Source organism: Chaetodon trifascialis, chromosome 14 (assembly GCF_039877785.1).
Source record: "Chaetodon trifascialis isolate fChaTrf1 chromosome 14, fChaTrf1.hap1, whole genome shotgun sequence".
Taxonomy (NCBI): Eukaryota; Metazoa; Chordata; class Actinopteri; order Chaetodontiformes; family Chaetodontidae; genus Chaetodon; species Chaetodon trifascialis.
In genome coordinates, this window is record NC_092069.1 from 10,202,540 (window position 1) to 10,219,806 (window position 17,267).

General features: G+C 44.1%; 1 protein-coding gene across 3 annotated transcripts in view; it reads right to left on the reverse strand.

The window, feature by feature from the left end:
• Positions 1–17,267, reverse strand: part of dlgap2a (discs, large (Drosophila) homolog-associated protein 2a) — a 107,803-nt gene that overhangs the window by 60,826 nt on the left and 29,710 nt on the right. The window lies entirely within an intron of this gene.

Below are 17,267 nucleotides of genomic sequence, written 5' to 3' on the forward strand. Positions count from 1 at the left end.
TAAGGCAGCTGTCACCTGTTAATATTTGTCTGCATCTGAGAGAAACACACAAGAAACAGAGGAAACATATCAGCAGTAAGTGTTGAGATTGATTGATGATAGGCCAAACATGTTTCCCATCTCCAGCTGACATATCCCTACTTCACACTCTTTTTGTTCTTATTCCCAGGAGGCCGACTGCAGCCTCTTCTACTGAATCTCATCAGCGAGCCATTTTTCAATCTCTGTGAAGTGATGTAATCCATAATGTCAGAGGGGTTAGCATGTATTTGTGCGTGGGAGTCTGTGTGCTGTCGGACTGAGGGAGCGTGTGAAGAAGAGTGGCAGGAATAGGGGATAAAAAGAGGGTGAGCGACAGGTCAGTCTTCAGTTAGAGCTGAGACGGAGAGATGGCAAGACAATCGGACTTGGAGGTAATACTCTTGGAATATACAGCAATGTGATAAATAACATACAGATAGAAAATCCTTTGGAGGAAATGAACTTGCAGAACTTTCTGGTAAAAAAAAAACACCTTTAAGTGTATCATCCATTCTCATTGTGGAGCAAAATTACAATTCTTGAGCTGCTGATAAAGATGTTTGCCAATATTTAGATTAGCATCATGGCTGGGAAGCTAAGCAACTCACAATTCAGCTTAAATTCAAGATTGCTCTCAAAGCAGTCTCTGACATAACCGTCTCTAAAGCAAGAGGAACCACTACCACAACAGACACATCCATCCTTCTGTCTACACCATCAAGACGCTGCAACAACTCCCCGTGTTAACTTCCTCCAAGCTTTGAGCTGGAGGTCACTTAAAAACAAAGCTGGAGCACATCACAGCCAGGAGAGTGTTTGTCTTTTTCTGGGGCCACATACAGAGCATGGGGAGATGTGACAGTGTCCAAATCAGTGGCTGGATCCTCCCAAGTCCATGTTTCTTGACTCAATACATCATAATGAGCATTGCTGTAAAAGCCTTCCCCAGGCCAAGCTTGGAGAGAGAGAGCACACCAAGTGGATTCTTTCAATGTGCACTGATCAGCTGTTAAATGCGGTGCTGAGGAGATCATCCCCAGTTTGTAGTCAGAAAACATCATGGGAAAAATATCAAGGGTTCCAGTCTGCAGTTAGGCTCAGGTTGGAATTCATCACAGGTAGATATCATATCTACAAGACCAATGAAAAAGCCACTGCAGGAAACCAGACACAGTGGTTTGGACCAATCTATCTGGAACTACTGGCAGCTACGGGCGTGTTTTAGGTGCGACAGCAGCGAGAGAAGCAACTGTTCAAAAACAGCAATGGTTGCTGCTGAAGAGGTTAGCACAGATGGTGTTATCACATGAGTTACATCAGAAAGGGAGAGTATTTCCTCACTGAAAGAAGAGCAAAGAACAGCACGAAGGGCTTTTCTACATGGAAAAGATGTTACATGATGTTTTGAAAGTACATTTTCTTTTCCAAACACTTTCCAAGGACGTCTTCCCACGTGAGTCTGTGTCTCAAACCACCTGGTGTGCCAGGTTATGAATGCACAGGGTGTTACAGAAAAATAGTTACTGTCATTTACATGGATATATTCACCACTAACCTGATCAGATGTCAGTATGTATAGTCTCCTATGTCTTCTATGATATTAAACTGAATATCTTTGGGTTTTGGACTGACATCTAATGGACCAAACTATTATTAAATTAATCTATTAATTGCTAATTGCTGTGAATGCTCTGTCATAAGCATCCATCCATCGTCTATACCCGCCTATCCCTTTTCGGGGTTGCGGGGAGGCTGGAGCCTATCCCAGCTGTCAACAGGCGAGAGGCGGGGTACACCCTGGACCGGTGGCCAGCTGATCGCAGGGCAACATATACAGACACACAAACATTCACGCTCACACTCACACCTAAGGACAATGTCAGAGTCACCAATTATCCTAATGAGCATGTTTTTGGTCTGTGGGAGGAAGCCGGAGTGCCCGGAGAGAACCCACGCATGCACGGGAAGAACATGCAAACTTCACACAGAAAGGCCCTGCCTGACCCGGGGATCGAACCGACGATCTTCTTGCTGTGAGGCACGCGAACTACCTGCTGTGCACCGTGTCGCCCTCTTTCATGAGCAAAGAGGACCAATTATGTCACTAGGTTATTAAGTCCAGTTACTTATCGTTAGCTTCGTTAGCACAGAATATGCTGTATATGTGGATTTTTCAGTATTTGCTGGAATGGATAGTGAAATTGAATAACACATGGGTGGTCTGTTTCCTTGACTGAAATCAATTAAAGCGCCTGTGATATCCCTCCCACTCATCTCCATATCCAACAAGGCGAGCCCCCGAGGGTAACAACCGCATCGTTGCATCACGCTGCTGTCTGATTGGCCTCTAATGCTTGTCCTTGAGGCCAGAGCTTTTAAAAACTATGTGATGTGTACGCACGCTGCAAATGAATCAGCCCGCAACAATTACCTCACCACGAGCGCTGAGGATCATAATCAGGAAGAAAAAAAGCAGTTTGGGTAACGTAGCTTGTTGACTTTTTCATTTTTCCTTCTGTTCATCATCAGAGAGATTACACAAGTACGGGAAAACACAAATTACAAAGTATTCAATATTTGCAGGTGTGATTCAAAATCAACAGACTGTTGCGTTCAGAGACGTCTGTGCGAGAGTGTGTGAGCCTACTGTAAATGAGACAAAGGGCTGTGAAGTCTCACATCATTTTTGCTCGGCAAAGGTAAACATGGAGGATGTGTGAAAAGAAAAGGGAGCCAGAGAAGAGCGCGAGTGAATGCTGGACAAGGTGAGGCCAAGCATGCTGCGAGGCATGCTTATGATGGATTAATGCTGTTTTGCATGAATTAATAGGGAATATATGAAACATGCTCTGAATCTGTTTCACTCAATGGTCAATTTAATACAATTTAATACCTAATTATGTTTCACTTGTCAAACTTTAATGCCGGCTGAACGCGAACAATGAGAGATGGTGATTTAATTGATGCTGGTCCCCTCATTCAGCGCTCTGTTAACGCCATGGGTTTTGTCAATCTGATAAAGGCAATAGATAATAACTCATTACCTTGAGTTATTAATGTTGTGTACTCTTGCCGAGCGCGGGGCATCACTCGCTAAGTCCTATCACGCTGCTTAGTGCAAAACTTGATCACAAACAGATTAGGAGGGATGGGGGGATGCATTTGTAAACACTGGCTGTGGCAGCATTACATTTACGGGAGGGTGGGGGCAGGCAGGGTCCACAGAGCTGCAGTATATGAGGATATAAAGTTAAATGGTTCTGGGACTAATTAAAGTGCTTATGGGTTTTCCCATGAGCGTAAATAGAGACTATAGGGTCACCAGATAAGTGCGGACTGAGTCGATATCAAAGGTCAGTATGTCTTGACCTCAGCTGCTCCTGCTTCTCTTGATTCTCTGGTTCACAACATGATTTCTTAAAAGGTTTTTTCAGCCTGAGGGGGAGCTCTGAACTCAAAGCGCTCCTAAAATTGTCACAATTTTGTAATTAGTATTGGATCATCAGAAGTGGTGTCTAACCAGCCGGCACATTTGCATTTATGTTGCTCCTGGTCTCCAGAAACTGTTCAGTGGGAGGAGAAACTCATAAAATCAGTGTTGTGGCGTGAAATATCCTCCACTTACTTCCAGAATATTTCTAAAGAAATGTCCCACTAATACATGCGCTTTGATTTAACAGGAATAGGCCATTATTAGCATTACAAACACCTACTTTGCATGCACAATACACACAAATGTGCTGTGCCCTGTACAGTATATTAGAGGTGAAACTAATTAATCTGCAACGACTTCATCGATTCTTGAAGACAAACATCAAGCAAAAGGGCTAAACATAAAGTAAAGCTGAGACTGATGGGAGTGCCATTAGTTCTATAGGTATTTGATCATAAACAAAAGTCCAAGGACAAATCATTAAATATAAAAAGAAAAATAATAATTACAATATGATCTGATGATGCCGTTGGTAAAAAGTAGAGGTGAATACAGTTCATCCTGATGGGGACATGAATGAATGTCATAAATTTCATGATGCTGAGACATTTCACTCAAAACTATGAACCTCTTGTTGATGCTAAAGGAGGAGTCAGAGGATCGCTTAAGTCAACACGGTTCATGGACCAGCTGACCGACAGACCAACACTGCCATTCACTGATTAGTGTGGCTGAATAAACACGATTGAAGAGCTTGGCGTCCATGAAACTGTGATATTTTTCAGGATTTTTTTTGACATTTTATACACTAAACAACTAATTTATAATGAAACCAACACTGTATACAGACGACAAAATGAAAATTCCAGCACAACGGAACTGAACTCATCAACCTACCTCCCACTGTTAATTAGAAATCATCATCATCATCATCATCATCATCGTCATCCGGCTTCTATCAAGCTGTTGTCAATGCAGCCTTGCAGCTTGTGTCATCCCACACCTAAAAAAAACTATGAACAACCTCTCTGAATCAGACAGCGACTAAAAGAAGAGAGAGATACATTTTGAGAGCAATAGAGCTCTTCTCTGTCCAGACAGAAGGTCTCATTTAGTCATCAACATGTGTTTTAAAAGGAGCTCTCTGATTTTCAGAAGGTGGGCAGTGGGAGTGTGAAGGAGGTTTTACCAGTTTGGAGAGGTCTGCGGTGCCACAAGGAAAATACCACGGGTTGCATTTCCAGTAGAGAAGCACCTTCCCTGCCGACACTGATGGATTGTTTGGTTTCTAGAATGAAAGTTGAGGCGGTCAGAGTGGGCAGCGTTTCAGAGGTAACCCAAATTAACTATCTTGTCTGCTCTTTGAAAGCACTTCAGCTGAGCTCAAAGGCAGTGACCCTGCTGCCACAAAACGGGCATTTTAGAAGAATGTCACAGCTGCCGGAATCATTTTGCATTCACAGAAATGGAAAGCAGATTTAAATCCATCTCCATGTGATTCTCGACACATAATCCAAGACCTCTTGGCCACCAGTAATGTGACTCGGTGTTTCACGTTTCAGTAAAATGCATCTAATGGAAGGCCTGAGCCATGGCATGCATCCATCATCCGCAGTCCCACAGCCCAGCTTCCTGCCACAAAGATTAACCCGAAGTGACCTCCACTGAGGCTGGGTGAGGAATTAATGTTTCCTGGGGTCCACATCGGACCCAGGCATTGAATCGTTTTGAGGACCCTTTAGGGAGGTGGCAGCCTTTAGGGCGAGGACACAGTACACACTATTAACCCCTCTGATCTGGGATTATTGCCACGTCGGACTGATGCTGATTATCACACACACACCCGACCAAAAGGGCTGGCTATTGTGTCCCGGGGTTAGCTGGCCACAGGAGATACCATGATTGAACACGGTCACTGACGACAAAAGGCTGCACTCGCTCTTCTTTTCTGACACGCCGAGTGAATTTCCGGGACAAAGAAACCAAATTTGAAGCAATCACTGCAACTTTGACACATGTGACGAGATTCCCATCATCATCGAAGGCTCCCATTCAGTCCTGAAACCAACAATCTTTCGGCAGTTACCAGGAGAATTTTCGAAACTGCATCACCAATAAATCATTTCTAAACAAAGGCTTCCAAATAACACCTCTTCAAAACTTGTGTGGGATGAGAAAATATTGGTGAGCGAATCAGCCACACTCATAGATTCAAATACTCCCTGATGGGGAGAGAAGGGGGGCAATTCAAACACACAGAAGTGCGGTTTTGTCATAATTGTTGCTGAAAATAATGACAGTCCCCTCCAGCAGCTCACGCTGAGAGCATTGTTGCTCTCCCTCTCTTACATATGCTCTTTGGGTGTGCGTTTCCTCTTGAAAACCAGGATGGGGGAGCATGAGATGCGTTTATTTTTAGCAGTGAAAAGTGTGTCTCGAGCTCTAAGGCTGCACCTCGGAGGCATGCAGGCACGTCTGTCATGGATGGAGATGAGCGGCAGTGTTAAAGATTTGTGCTTAACGTGCTCCATGTATTTAAAAGGGGACATTTTTTAACGATGACACTGTGTTAGCCATTGCTGGAAAGCCGGCGAGGCAGCTCATCAGACGCAAAATGCCATAATGACATGAAAATTAGAGACTGCAGTGAGTTATTGGCCTGAATTATTATGTAAGGTTTGATAGTGCAGGATCCAGTTTTGTCATAGCGATAATGACGATGTTGTTTCCGCAGCATCATTCAATTTTCCTCGCTAAACTTCTGGTCCTCTGAGCATATATGTGTTATGTTGCTATCAAGTCTTAGTCCGACTGGAGGCAATGAATTCTGGGCCACTGGGAAATCTGTCTGACTTGCTCAGCTCATTTTGTGTTCACCTGAGTTGCACTGAGGTTAATAGCTAATAGAGCTGCAGATAGAGTAGTCACTGAAGTACTATATCCCACACAGCTGATGTGCATGTACCCAAACACATCATTATTAAAAACACTGTATTTGGTACATTACAGGGGGGACATTATGGGGTTTCACATGGCCTGTGAGGTTTGCCTGCTGTCATTAGGAAAAGGAGGGCAGAATAAAGAAGCCCAGATGAAAAGAAATAACTCCTATTTCCTGCTGGCAGACATGCTTTCAAGAATCTAACGTCTTTTCCCAGCGCTGCTGAGCACATAGCTGGCTAAATGAAGAGACTGCAGAGCATGATAATGTGATTTTGGTGCAAGCATGTGAACGAGAGAGGAACAACACAAAGCGAAAGGTAGTGTTGGGCAATGAAAGCAGCACATCCTTGAATCTAGAAAAAAAAATAGCCCCAGTGTTGGACTGTAGGACGTGTGTTGTATTCATTATCTCCCACGTCACGCTGATTCAGTGTAGACTTACTGTCTGTCATTGGGCACAGAGGACTGAGTCTCCCTGTTACGTAAAGGGATTGTGCTCCTCTGCGACCTCAAGCTGTTAGAGTTTATCAAGTTGTAAACAATGCACCACAATAAACTGATGAGCACTATGCCATCGAGCTCCGGCCCTCCTTGTTTTATGAGCTGCTCTGCCGGCACAATGTCGAATGTCAATGACGCCGGTTTGGCTGACGAAAAGAATGGACGCGCCTTTCTCCACCCTGCAAAATCAGACAAAAATAAAACGCTGGTGTCAGAGAAGACCGTTCCAGCAGGAAATGTTCAAGCGGTGGAACATTATGTGGAAATTCAGATGGGTGAAAATAGGAGCGTTATGATTCACCCATGCTGCGGCCTGACAGTAGCCATCAGTCTTACGCTCTCCCAATCCATTCTTCTGAGTGCTCTGAGCCTATACATAGCAACAGTGTGCTCGCGATTCAGTAGCAAGCCAGTGCATCATCTGATATCTCTGGCCCTGTCTAACGCTTGGCTAGCCACGCGATGCATCTGTGGAGACTTCATGAATAAAAGTGGCAATAAACTTTGATTATAATCAGAAAATGATGCAGGGCTTAAATACGGCGAGTTTGCTTGCTCTGTAATCACTACCATCTCCAAGGTGCCATCATTTTGGCAAGTGGTGATTAATTTCTTTGGAGCTCCATGCACATGAGGCCCTTGATCATACAGGCTGGGGCTGACTAAAGGGAAAGGGCCAGCAGAGGAACGATGTGACATCAGTGGTAAAGCAAGTGGTCTTACAGTAATGCAGTTCATGCTTGACCGGGTGAATCAAACTGGAGGGAAATTCCCACCTTTGCCCCTGAGTGTGTGTCGAAAGAGGAAGGGGAATAAAGAGAAAGCAGTGGTGAAGGAGAAAGATAGTGAGAGGCTCCCAGAGGCCAGGTTTGAGGTTTTAATAAGCAGCTCTGTAGAAAGAGGCAGTGCCCAGAGGGAGAAGATCTCTGCACCGATGACCAGCGTGGTGTGAGGCAGCGAACACACTCACATTAAGAAGAGCACAAAGGACAGATGGAGGAGAAAGACCTGTGTCTGCGGCCTTACTCTAACAAGACAGTGGTGAGATTTACCAACAATTCCGAGAGGTCTGCGAGTTACATAGCGCAGGGATGAAATTAATAAACTGTGAAAATGAGAGAGATGAGAGAAAATGAAAGAACTAGAAAAGGAGCGAGACAGAGACAGAGGCAGAGTCAGACAGACAGCGTACAAGGTCTCATAATCACGAAGGACTGGACCCTCATTAAAGAGAATTGTCCTACCTGAATCCAAATGTTAACGGTCAATTAGAGCTGATACTCAATTTTGACCCTTTGCTCCATTTTTACAGTGTTTGGTATAAATGTTTCCACACTGGTCGTAACACTTGAAACAGTGTGTGGATACTTCATCCTGGTGATAAGTCCTGTGTTCATATGACAGACATGGCCGTCTCACTGGTTGGTTTGTTAACTTAGACAAAACATGACAGCAAACAGTATATAATGTAACTGTATCTGTGATCGAATAAAGCTCCTCACTGGTGAGCAAACTCAAAATGTAAACAATTTTTAGAAAACTGCTTTCTGTATGAGCTGTGTCAGCTTCCTTTTCCCCGTCTTCCCCTCTCCAGATGCTGTGATTAGAGGGTGACACGGGAGTGGATTTTCACTCCTGTCCCATCCCACTCACCCAAAAATACTCCTGCCCCACACTCTCTGGGCTATGCAATGATTTTGATTTGAAGTTCATACCACCCTGAAACCAACCAGCCACCAGAGCAGACAGGAGGGAATAAAAATGAATGAAAAAAGACGACAGAGCGATGAGCACTATGTTCAAAATAAAGGAAATAGTGAAGCTCTTAAGAGCTAAGAGGAAAAACAAAAACAAAATATTACCACCCTTTAATACCTGACGAAACATATCACCATAGCCACTGCAGTCCAACGATATTCAACCACAACTTTAAGATCTGTCACATCAGACAGCTCCTTTTCTGCTGCCCCTCTCTCTCATCTGCACACCTGTTCAGCCAGCGCACACCTGAGACCAATCTCCACCTGTGCCGTACTTAAGTGGCTCCCTCACATTCACTCTTCGCCAGATTGTTCTTAGCCCTTATGCGAGACTCTCCAGCGTATACTTTCGGACAGATTACCCGTTTTCGACCCAGCCTGTCTTTGACCTCGTCTGCTCTCCTGTTTCCCCTTAAAGACCCCTCTTCTGTGACCCTGACTACGAGTTTCGTCTTGCCGCCTCTGGACAACAGTACCTGTGAGACTCATGTGCTTCTCCATTCAGTCGGCGCTGCATTTGGATCCTGGTATCTCCGTTACAATATCACGTACAATAAACAACAGTAAGAATAACAACCATGAAATATCGCTGTTTATCTGGACAACATCATAAGCTGTGACTGTGCTGCTGGTGAGCACATGTAACTAAAAATGATTAGGCGCTTTAAACTACAATCAACGTAAAACAGTCAATGAAAATCTGATATAAAATGTATCTTTAACCATCCCAACTTAAGCATGCTTCGCCCCATATACTGCACACACTGCCACACACACACACACAGACAGTACAGCATCTCTTCAGACTACATGTGACAAAGCCAGGCGTTGCTACTTGCTTGTTAACATGATTGTCACTACGGTACATCGTACGGTACGCACACTCATCCTCCAACGAAGCAAAGTACAAATGAACTTTATAAAACCACTGAACTCAGTCACGATAAGAAACAACATGTTGGCAAACCTTGTTTCTCTTACCAGCCAGGTGCTTATGACACCGTCCCTCATTTAGCAAGACACACCTGCTGTTTTAACGTGCACCTTTTTCTTCGAACAGCGTTAATTTTTCAAAATAAAAGCACCAGCCTTAACCCCTGCCGGTCATGTGCAACTTCTCACAGCAGCTTTTCTCACAATACTTTGAGTAACTGGTACATTTTTAAATGAGTGCAGAGCAACCTACAGTTTCCCCTTCAAGTATTGGCAACTAAGCCAAAGCGAAAACATACCACAGTTGTTACTATCATTGCTCATGTCTATCCAAACAATCCAGCTGGAGTGTTTGGCATTTAACTGCCATCATGAAATGAGAGCTGAATGATATTTGCACCAGGGGCAGAGTGATGACACTTCCCCCGGCTGATTTACACCACAACCCCTGGGAGCTTTCCGTGTAATGAGACTATTTGCATGCTGACGGTCAGTTGCTCTTGTTATCACCTCCACAGTCCAATAAAACTACATGAGCTGCAGCGAAGTTAGAGGCTGCAACATATTCAGAAAAATCCCTGTCATTTTATTGACTGTGCTCAGCCTCAGAACATGATGCTTATGGGTGAAAGCCTCACAAATATTTGGAGATACAGTCATCTCTGAGTCATCTCACTGGAAAAAAAACAAGTGTTGCTTTTTTGCCAACAAGCTCTCAGTGTGTTTCTTTTAAATGACTCATAAACAGGAGTATTCACAAAAAGCTCCTCCAAGACACCGAGCTGCTTTAAACTTCCCCCGATGTTTCTGCTGCTCATCAGTCTTTTGCCCAGAGTGATGTCAAGCTTTCCTCTCGCTATCCCAGGATTCTCGGAGTAAAGCTGCTCCGTATGCGCTCCCCTGCAGCCATTAGCCAGACCTGGACAGCTGAACACCTGGGAGACACACACACACACACACACACACACACACAGTCGAGGCCTGTCCTGCTGCCTGATTGGGAGTACAGGGGTTTCTCATGTCACATTGCAGAAACAAAATACTGATAGTGGCGGACAGATAAGACGCTACCTTGGGTTTGAACTTGTGTGACTCTCTCTGGTTAGGTGTCTATCTTTGCCTTCTCATCACTCTCGCCACTGATTGTGGCGTTCATGGCAACTCAGGGACGGACAGATCGATGGCAGCGGAATGTGAAACAGGGAGAGTTGTTCCATTTCAATCTCCAGAACAGATACATCCCCACACGTTTGTCCTGCCTGTGCTCAAACTGAAGTTGGATTAGATGGCATGTAATATCTGAGGCAGTGCCAGCTATCTGCTGCAGACTTTTTCCTCATGGCCTCCTTCATTATGCTGGCCTGATAAGGATTTCATGTGTCACCAAACCAGAAGGGTCTCCGCGAGCCATTAAAAATTCATTTCAAATGCGTTGAAGAGTAATATTAAGTGGGAAAATATCAAAGCACTGGACTAAAGTGTCAGAAAAGTGTGTGCTGAGCGACAATAAGGGGCGCTTTTGTGCTTCTCTGTGTGTGTGTGTCTGCGACTCGAAAGAGAATGAGGGGTTGAGAAAGCTGAGAAAGCAACTTTGGTCACTTGATGATAAGCTCAAAAGATTGACTGCCTGCTGCACTTTTCCCTGCCGCCTGGTGAAGGAAAAAAATTGCTCGCTGTTTAAATAGCATGTTTTCTTAATCCCACTTCAGTGGACAGCTGCAGGCAATCTTCAGATGTTACATTTTCTTCTTACACTGCCTGCTCGCTCGCTCGCTTTCTCTCTCAGATGGCTTTTAGTGACAGAAAGCTCCTGCTTTGCCATCTTCACCGATACTAAGCCCCGAGAACATTGTGTCGGCCTCCCAGGGCTGTGAACGGCGATGCAACACAATGTTGCACTGTTGACTGTCAAGCTGCTTGGCTACTTGAATGTGTACAGTATGGTCTATGGAGCATGGCCAAATCTGCTGGCAAAGGCCAGTAAAGATGCAGCCTGAGACCTAAGCTGAGAGACATTACTTGTCCAGCTGAAGGCCAAAGGTCTCTGAAGGTCTCTCAATATGCCAACTCATGCATCAAAAGCAGGACCTGCAGCTTTGTGAGGTTTCAACACACTGTATCAACATGGATACACAAAGCTGCTGAAGTTCCTGTGTACAATAACTCAAACTGTATGTGGCTTAAAGTCCAACTGAAATGTGAATTCTCTCTTTTTATGCAAAGAAAAAAAAAACTATGACTACACAGCAGCAATATTGTGTATTTATCATTGTTTGAGGGACTTTGGGCAAAGGTTCAGGCATCTGGGTGAGCGGTTCCAAAGCCAGTGATCACACTGGGAGGAAGTAAGCTAGGCTAATTGACTTCTATTTAGCTTAAGCTAAATGAAGCTATTTAGCTTAGCTTGCTAACTGTAGCTGCCTCTCTTTCATGAGTCCAGCTGCGGTGAAGGCAAACGACCAGACCGTCAAAAGTCACAGCACTGCGTCGTCCTTTAACATCTCTGCACATTATTTTCTAATCACCATACAGAGTCACTTGTGTAAAGTTGGAGAAACACAGAGAGTGCTCAAATCACAGATGGGCTGTCTGTCGGCCTGTTGGAATTTAAGTGATTCAACAAACTATTTTTAGTGCCTCCCTGTCCAGATATTTCATTAATTCAGTATCAACATTGTCAGTTTAGAGGGTGTTTTCACTGCAGAAATCTGGATAAATTCTCTTGGTGATTGCAGTTATGATCAAATAAGTACACAGTTCAGAACAAACACCATCGATACACGCTCTGCAGCTCTGCAAAAAAGGAATTTTAATTTCCGTTTGACTAAAGAGCATCTGTACCTTTTATTAGATAACCAGAAGCTGCATATGGAAAGTGCAGGAGCACTGAGTGCATTATTATGGCTGCTGAGCCTCTGTCTTGTATAATACACAGCATCAGTACGCCCCTCACACCTACATACAAGCCACCACTATATTGGACACTGACCTTGGCTGGCGCTCTGGCACGCATCCCATTCGTCTAGCCAACATACAATGTAAATGGTTTTCTGAAAATTAAAAATCCATGCTGCCCAATTCAATATAGGACAGTGTTTCAGGGCACAGGGGGAATATGCATCAGGACATAATGTGATTACCTTTAACTCCAAGACCCTCCCCACTCTTCTGTGGGAATGACTCAAGGGGTCTTGAATACATACAACACTTGAGCTGCAACACGAGAGCAAAGACAGCCGTTACCAGTGTAAGTATAGAGTATAAAGTAACTCTGGAGTGCTTAATGAATCACACTTCAGTACACTGACCTATGTAACATGTAAGTGTGGTCCCTAACACGTTCATTCAGGGGTTGGGGAGGGAGCACCGAGGGAATATGGAAAACAATACAACAGTAATAAACAGCCACCACACGGCCCCACTCAGTCTTACTGAGTGTTTCAATGTGTCAGCTCTGCATACATTGACAGTAATGTTCTCCATTCAGGCACGTCCACCGTTTGTGTCAGGCTTGACCCGTCACCTTTTGTCTCATCTGTTCTCATTGTGCACATTTCCATGCTTTCTTTATCTCTTCTTCAGACCGCAGACTCTCTCCAATCCGCTCTCCTACAAATTACATTCATATACTGCTAATTTACAACAGCAAATGTGTTGTGACAGAAACGTAATGTAGCCCAGATGTTTTTTTAATAACATAATGAGGAAACATTGTTTCTGAATGTCTGCCAAGTCACGAAATGTTGAGATTAAATGTATCTGCTAAATGCTCTCGAACAATGTATTCCATTTGTTTTCACGACAATATCTGCTCGTACCGAGCAAAGGATGATTAAACTTTCCTGTGGTTATGTTGAGGCGCTTGCAGCACTTGGGAAAGGATTGCGGTCATGGCTGAATACCGAAAATGTGACTTCAAGCAGTAAACTGGATGAGTTTACTTATTCAACCACAATCTTTCCTTAAACTTAACTAAAGAAAAGTATTTAGCTATGAAACTGTTCACCTTAAGTGATTTGTGGGTGGCACAAAAATTAATGCATTCCTTTCCTGAAATAAGCCAGTTAATATAATCCATGCAGCAGTTATTTGGGTGGCACGGTGAAACAAGTGGAAACACTGTCGCCTCACAGCTAGAAGGTCCCGGTTCGATTCCCGCTGTGGGCACTGGGGGCGTGTCCTTCACCATGCCTTCGGTGCCTGCTGCTCGAGGAAAAAGGGGCCTTTCTGTGTGGAGTTTGCATGTTCTCCCTGTGTTCAACCGGGGTGTCCTCCATAAAAATAACCCCACTAAAAACATACAAGAAGATCACCACCTGACCAATGGTGGCACAGAGGAACTGGTCCTCGGGTGCTGCCGTCGGCTGGCAGCCCACCGCTCCTGGTCTGCCGCGGAGGAAGGACTTACCAGGATGGGTCAAATGCGGAGAAAATTATTTCACGAAGCATGGCGTGTGTGCAGTCTCCTCCCTGTAGCATGTGTGTGCAGTGATTAATAAAGTGAAATCTTAATCTTAATCTTAGAAATCTTAATCTCTTATTATTTCCCATTAAAACATAAGAGCAAAACAAATTAGTGGCATATAAATTCCTCTGAGACAGGGTTGCCCACTCGCGCTCCCTCTCCGTCCTCCTTAATGCACACCACGCACTTCTCCCACCTTGAACCCGCTTCCATCTCAACCGATTTCTTTCTTTCTCGCCCTCGCAGAGGAGTTCAGGGTCTCAGTGAAGGTTCGGTTAATGATGAAACGCTCCCTCTCACATTTGCGCCTGCTGTCGGCGAGTAAGCTGTCCATGCATCAGCTGAAGGACGGGGCTCTCATTTTGACTCAAAAACAGCTGTGATTCCCTTGTGCCCACATGAGTAATGCAGAATGACACTCACACCATATGTCAGACCTTGACTTAACTTACTTTAAAGGTATTATGTATTCTCTGGGTGTGACTCTCCCTAATAATTTCAGTTCAGGGGTTTGAAGTCATGGTGCGCCTGTCAAGGTGAGTCCAGCGACTTAAACATTTCAATAATGTTTATGTTTAAGGCCGCCCCATCTACAAAAGTGTCCTCACTGCCCTTGTTCTATAATAGCTATTATCCAGGCCTCTGATTCTCTCTATGCAGCAGAGAATAGTAATGTCTTCTCATTTTTTTTCTCTGTGTTGCATAAAAGTGTTTTTTCTCTCCACTGTTTGGAGCATATCATCTTGCATATCATTGCAAATTAAGGGCACGGTCCATTTCACCCAACAACGCGAGGAAAGCTGTAATTGGTGCATCCTTCAAAAAAAACAATACCTTTGTCTTTCCTGCACGGAGTTACTACAGAAAAAATCATCTTAACACAAACATCCTCCCACAGCTTTTCAGTGTGTGGACTGAGTTGCTGTGCCTTCAGCATTTTAAGCTCTCAAGCTGATTCTGTACAACATAATTCAGAATACTGCTCTATGACCAGTTAGGTGTAAACTGTAGAAATTACTCAAAAGAAATAATCTTAGATTAACACATTAAAATTACAGCAGGACTTTTGGTGCAATCACTCACTGAATCCCTTGAACCTCCTCCCAAATATCTATTTCATATCATGCTGCCACCCAAGAAAGTGTCAAATGATCTTTTATGTGTTGGTGTGTCTGTGCATATGTGATGAGATAAAGTATGAGGGTCCCATCAGGACATGTTGCCCCTGGCTCAGCATTCTGCACAAAGCCAAGGAAACAAGATGTGCAAATGTGCATGTTTGCACTTCAATCTCGCTCTGTCTTCTCTCACACCATCACACAGTTTCTCTCTGTCTCCCTTGCAGGACAGCAATCACCTGCAGGCAATGAGACCTTGGTCAGACTTGTAAATACACTCAATTCTTCTGTGACAATTCTCACAAGAAACACAGAACTACAGAGAAAGCTCTGGATATTTTCTGTGATTTTTGGACACCGGTGACAATATGATGCTTCTGTTTTGATAAATATTGCTAAATGGTGCTGTTTTGTGCAGTGTGCAGTTTAAAGCTGCGTTAATCAGTATTTTTAGATTCACAGTGACTCAAATGTTACATGTCAAACAAACAGAAAGTCAGCTAGCTGGAGAATGTAATGGAGCATTTAGCTGCTGAAAAGGCAGGTATTTTCTCAATGCGATGTTATTTTATCATATATTTTATATCACTTTGTCCTGACTCCAAATGAGTGTTAATGTTGCTCCATATATGCTGAATGTGTAAATACACAACTGTTTGCTAACTGGTTCACCATATCGACTTCACACGGCGATAAAATATCAATGTTGTGTGAGCTTGTTCTGCTGCTGCAAAGTGGCCAGTTAATGCTGCTTTAATGTGCTTAATGTTGTCTCAACACAAAGCAGCTGTAAAAAATAATTTCACCTGAATAAAACACAGTCTAACTTATTAAAAATCTCTCCAGGCGTTGGTTTAGTTAATTGAAGTTCGATACCGAGCCCTACAAACACACACTCTCTGACTATCTCTCTCTTTCTTAACACAACCATTCTGACACACATGCACTCACACACACACCCTCTTTCCAGGGCTGGTCTGCCTGTGCAGGTTCTGGGGACACTGTACTAGTAGCTCTGTGGCCCTGATGACCCGATGCCCTGTACAACATGGAGAAACACCATGGAGGTGCCTCAGGAACTCCTTCTCCCAGCTCCCAGCTGCACGCACGTTTGCACACATAAAAAAACCACACACACCCACACTTGCACATACATTCCCTGTCCTTCCCTCAGGCCTCTCCACCCGCTCGTCTCTGCCTGTCTCAGCAGGAAGGTCACAGGCACACAGTTATCGCACTCGATTTGATTACGTCTTAATCCAATCAAGCAAAGCAGAGAGAGCACCATTGATTTTTGAGACATAGAATAATGCTTATTGGGCTTAGAGGCACATGGCTGATTCCTGGACAAGGTTAAGTCCAGAGGGAAATATCCTATCTGTCACTGAGCCTGTCACGAAACATGTTTATGGCTTATATCTAGATTCACTCCTCCCGCTGCTTAATGTATAAAAGCTGTCCGCTGCTGTTGTGTTCACAGGTAACATCTGGTTGTTACTGTTTTGGGAGATTTTCAATGACAGCAGACTGCCGTGTGAAACTCAACAAGTGAGCAATAATAACCAACTACAGCTGAAGAGAGCGTCCAGAAGAGATCATCCCTGGAAACATAATCCATGCAAAGAGGAAGTTTTCAGAATGAAATGGATGGAGACTTACGGGGAGTGATTTGCATTCGGCAATGAGACAGTGCCAGCAGCATGAGAAGAGAGCACTTAATCTAGTGACAAGCTTTCGAACTAAGCAGCTTGCAGCTATTGAAAAATATCTGAGGCATGTGCATGAGCGGATGGACACACATAGAATCATGTGTGTACGCAAACATTCAGTGAGATGTGAAGCAGAAGCAAGTGTGGTCCGTCAGCACTCTGAAGATGTGCCCTTCAGCCTTCATGCTGTCAATCAGTCAGCTCAGCAAGAGTAACCTAAAGTACACAAAGATGGCCGCCTCCTGGAGTTACATTTGATGTCCACGCTCACACAGAAGTGCACATGTGGCAGTTTGTCATGTGCAGGGCAGCTGTTGCTTTACAGCGTTGGACATCAAATGAAAAGAAAACCAGGAGGACGCTATTTTAATGAACATTTCGTTC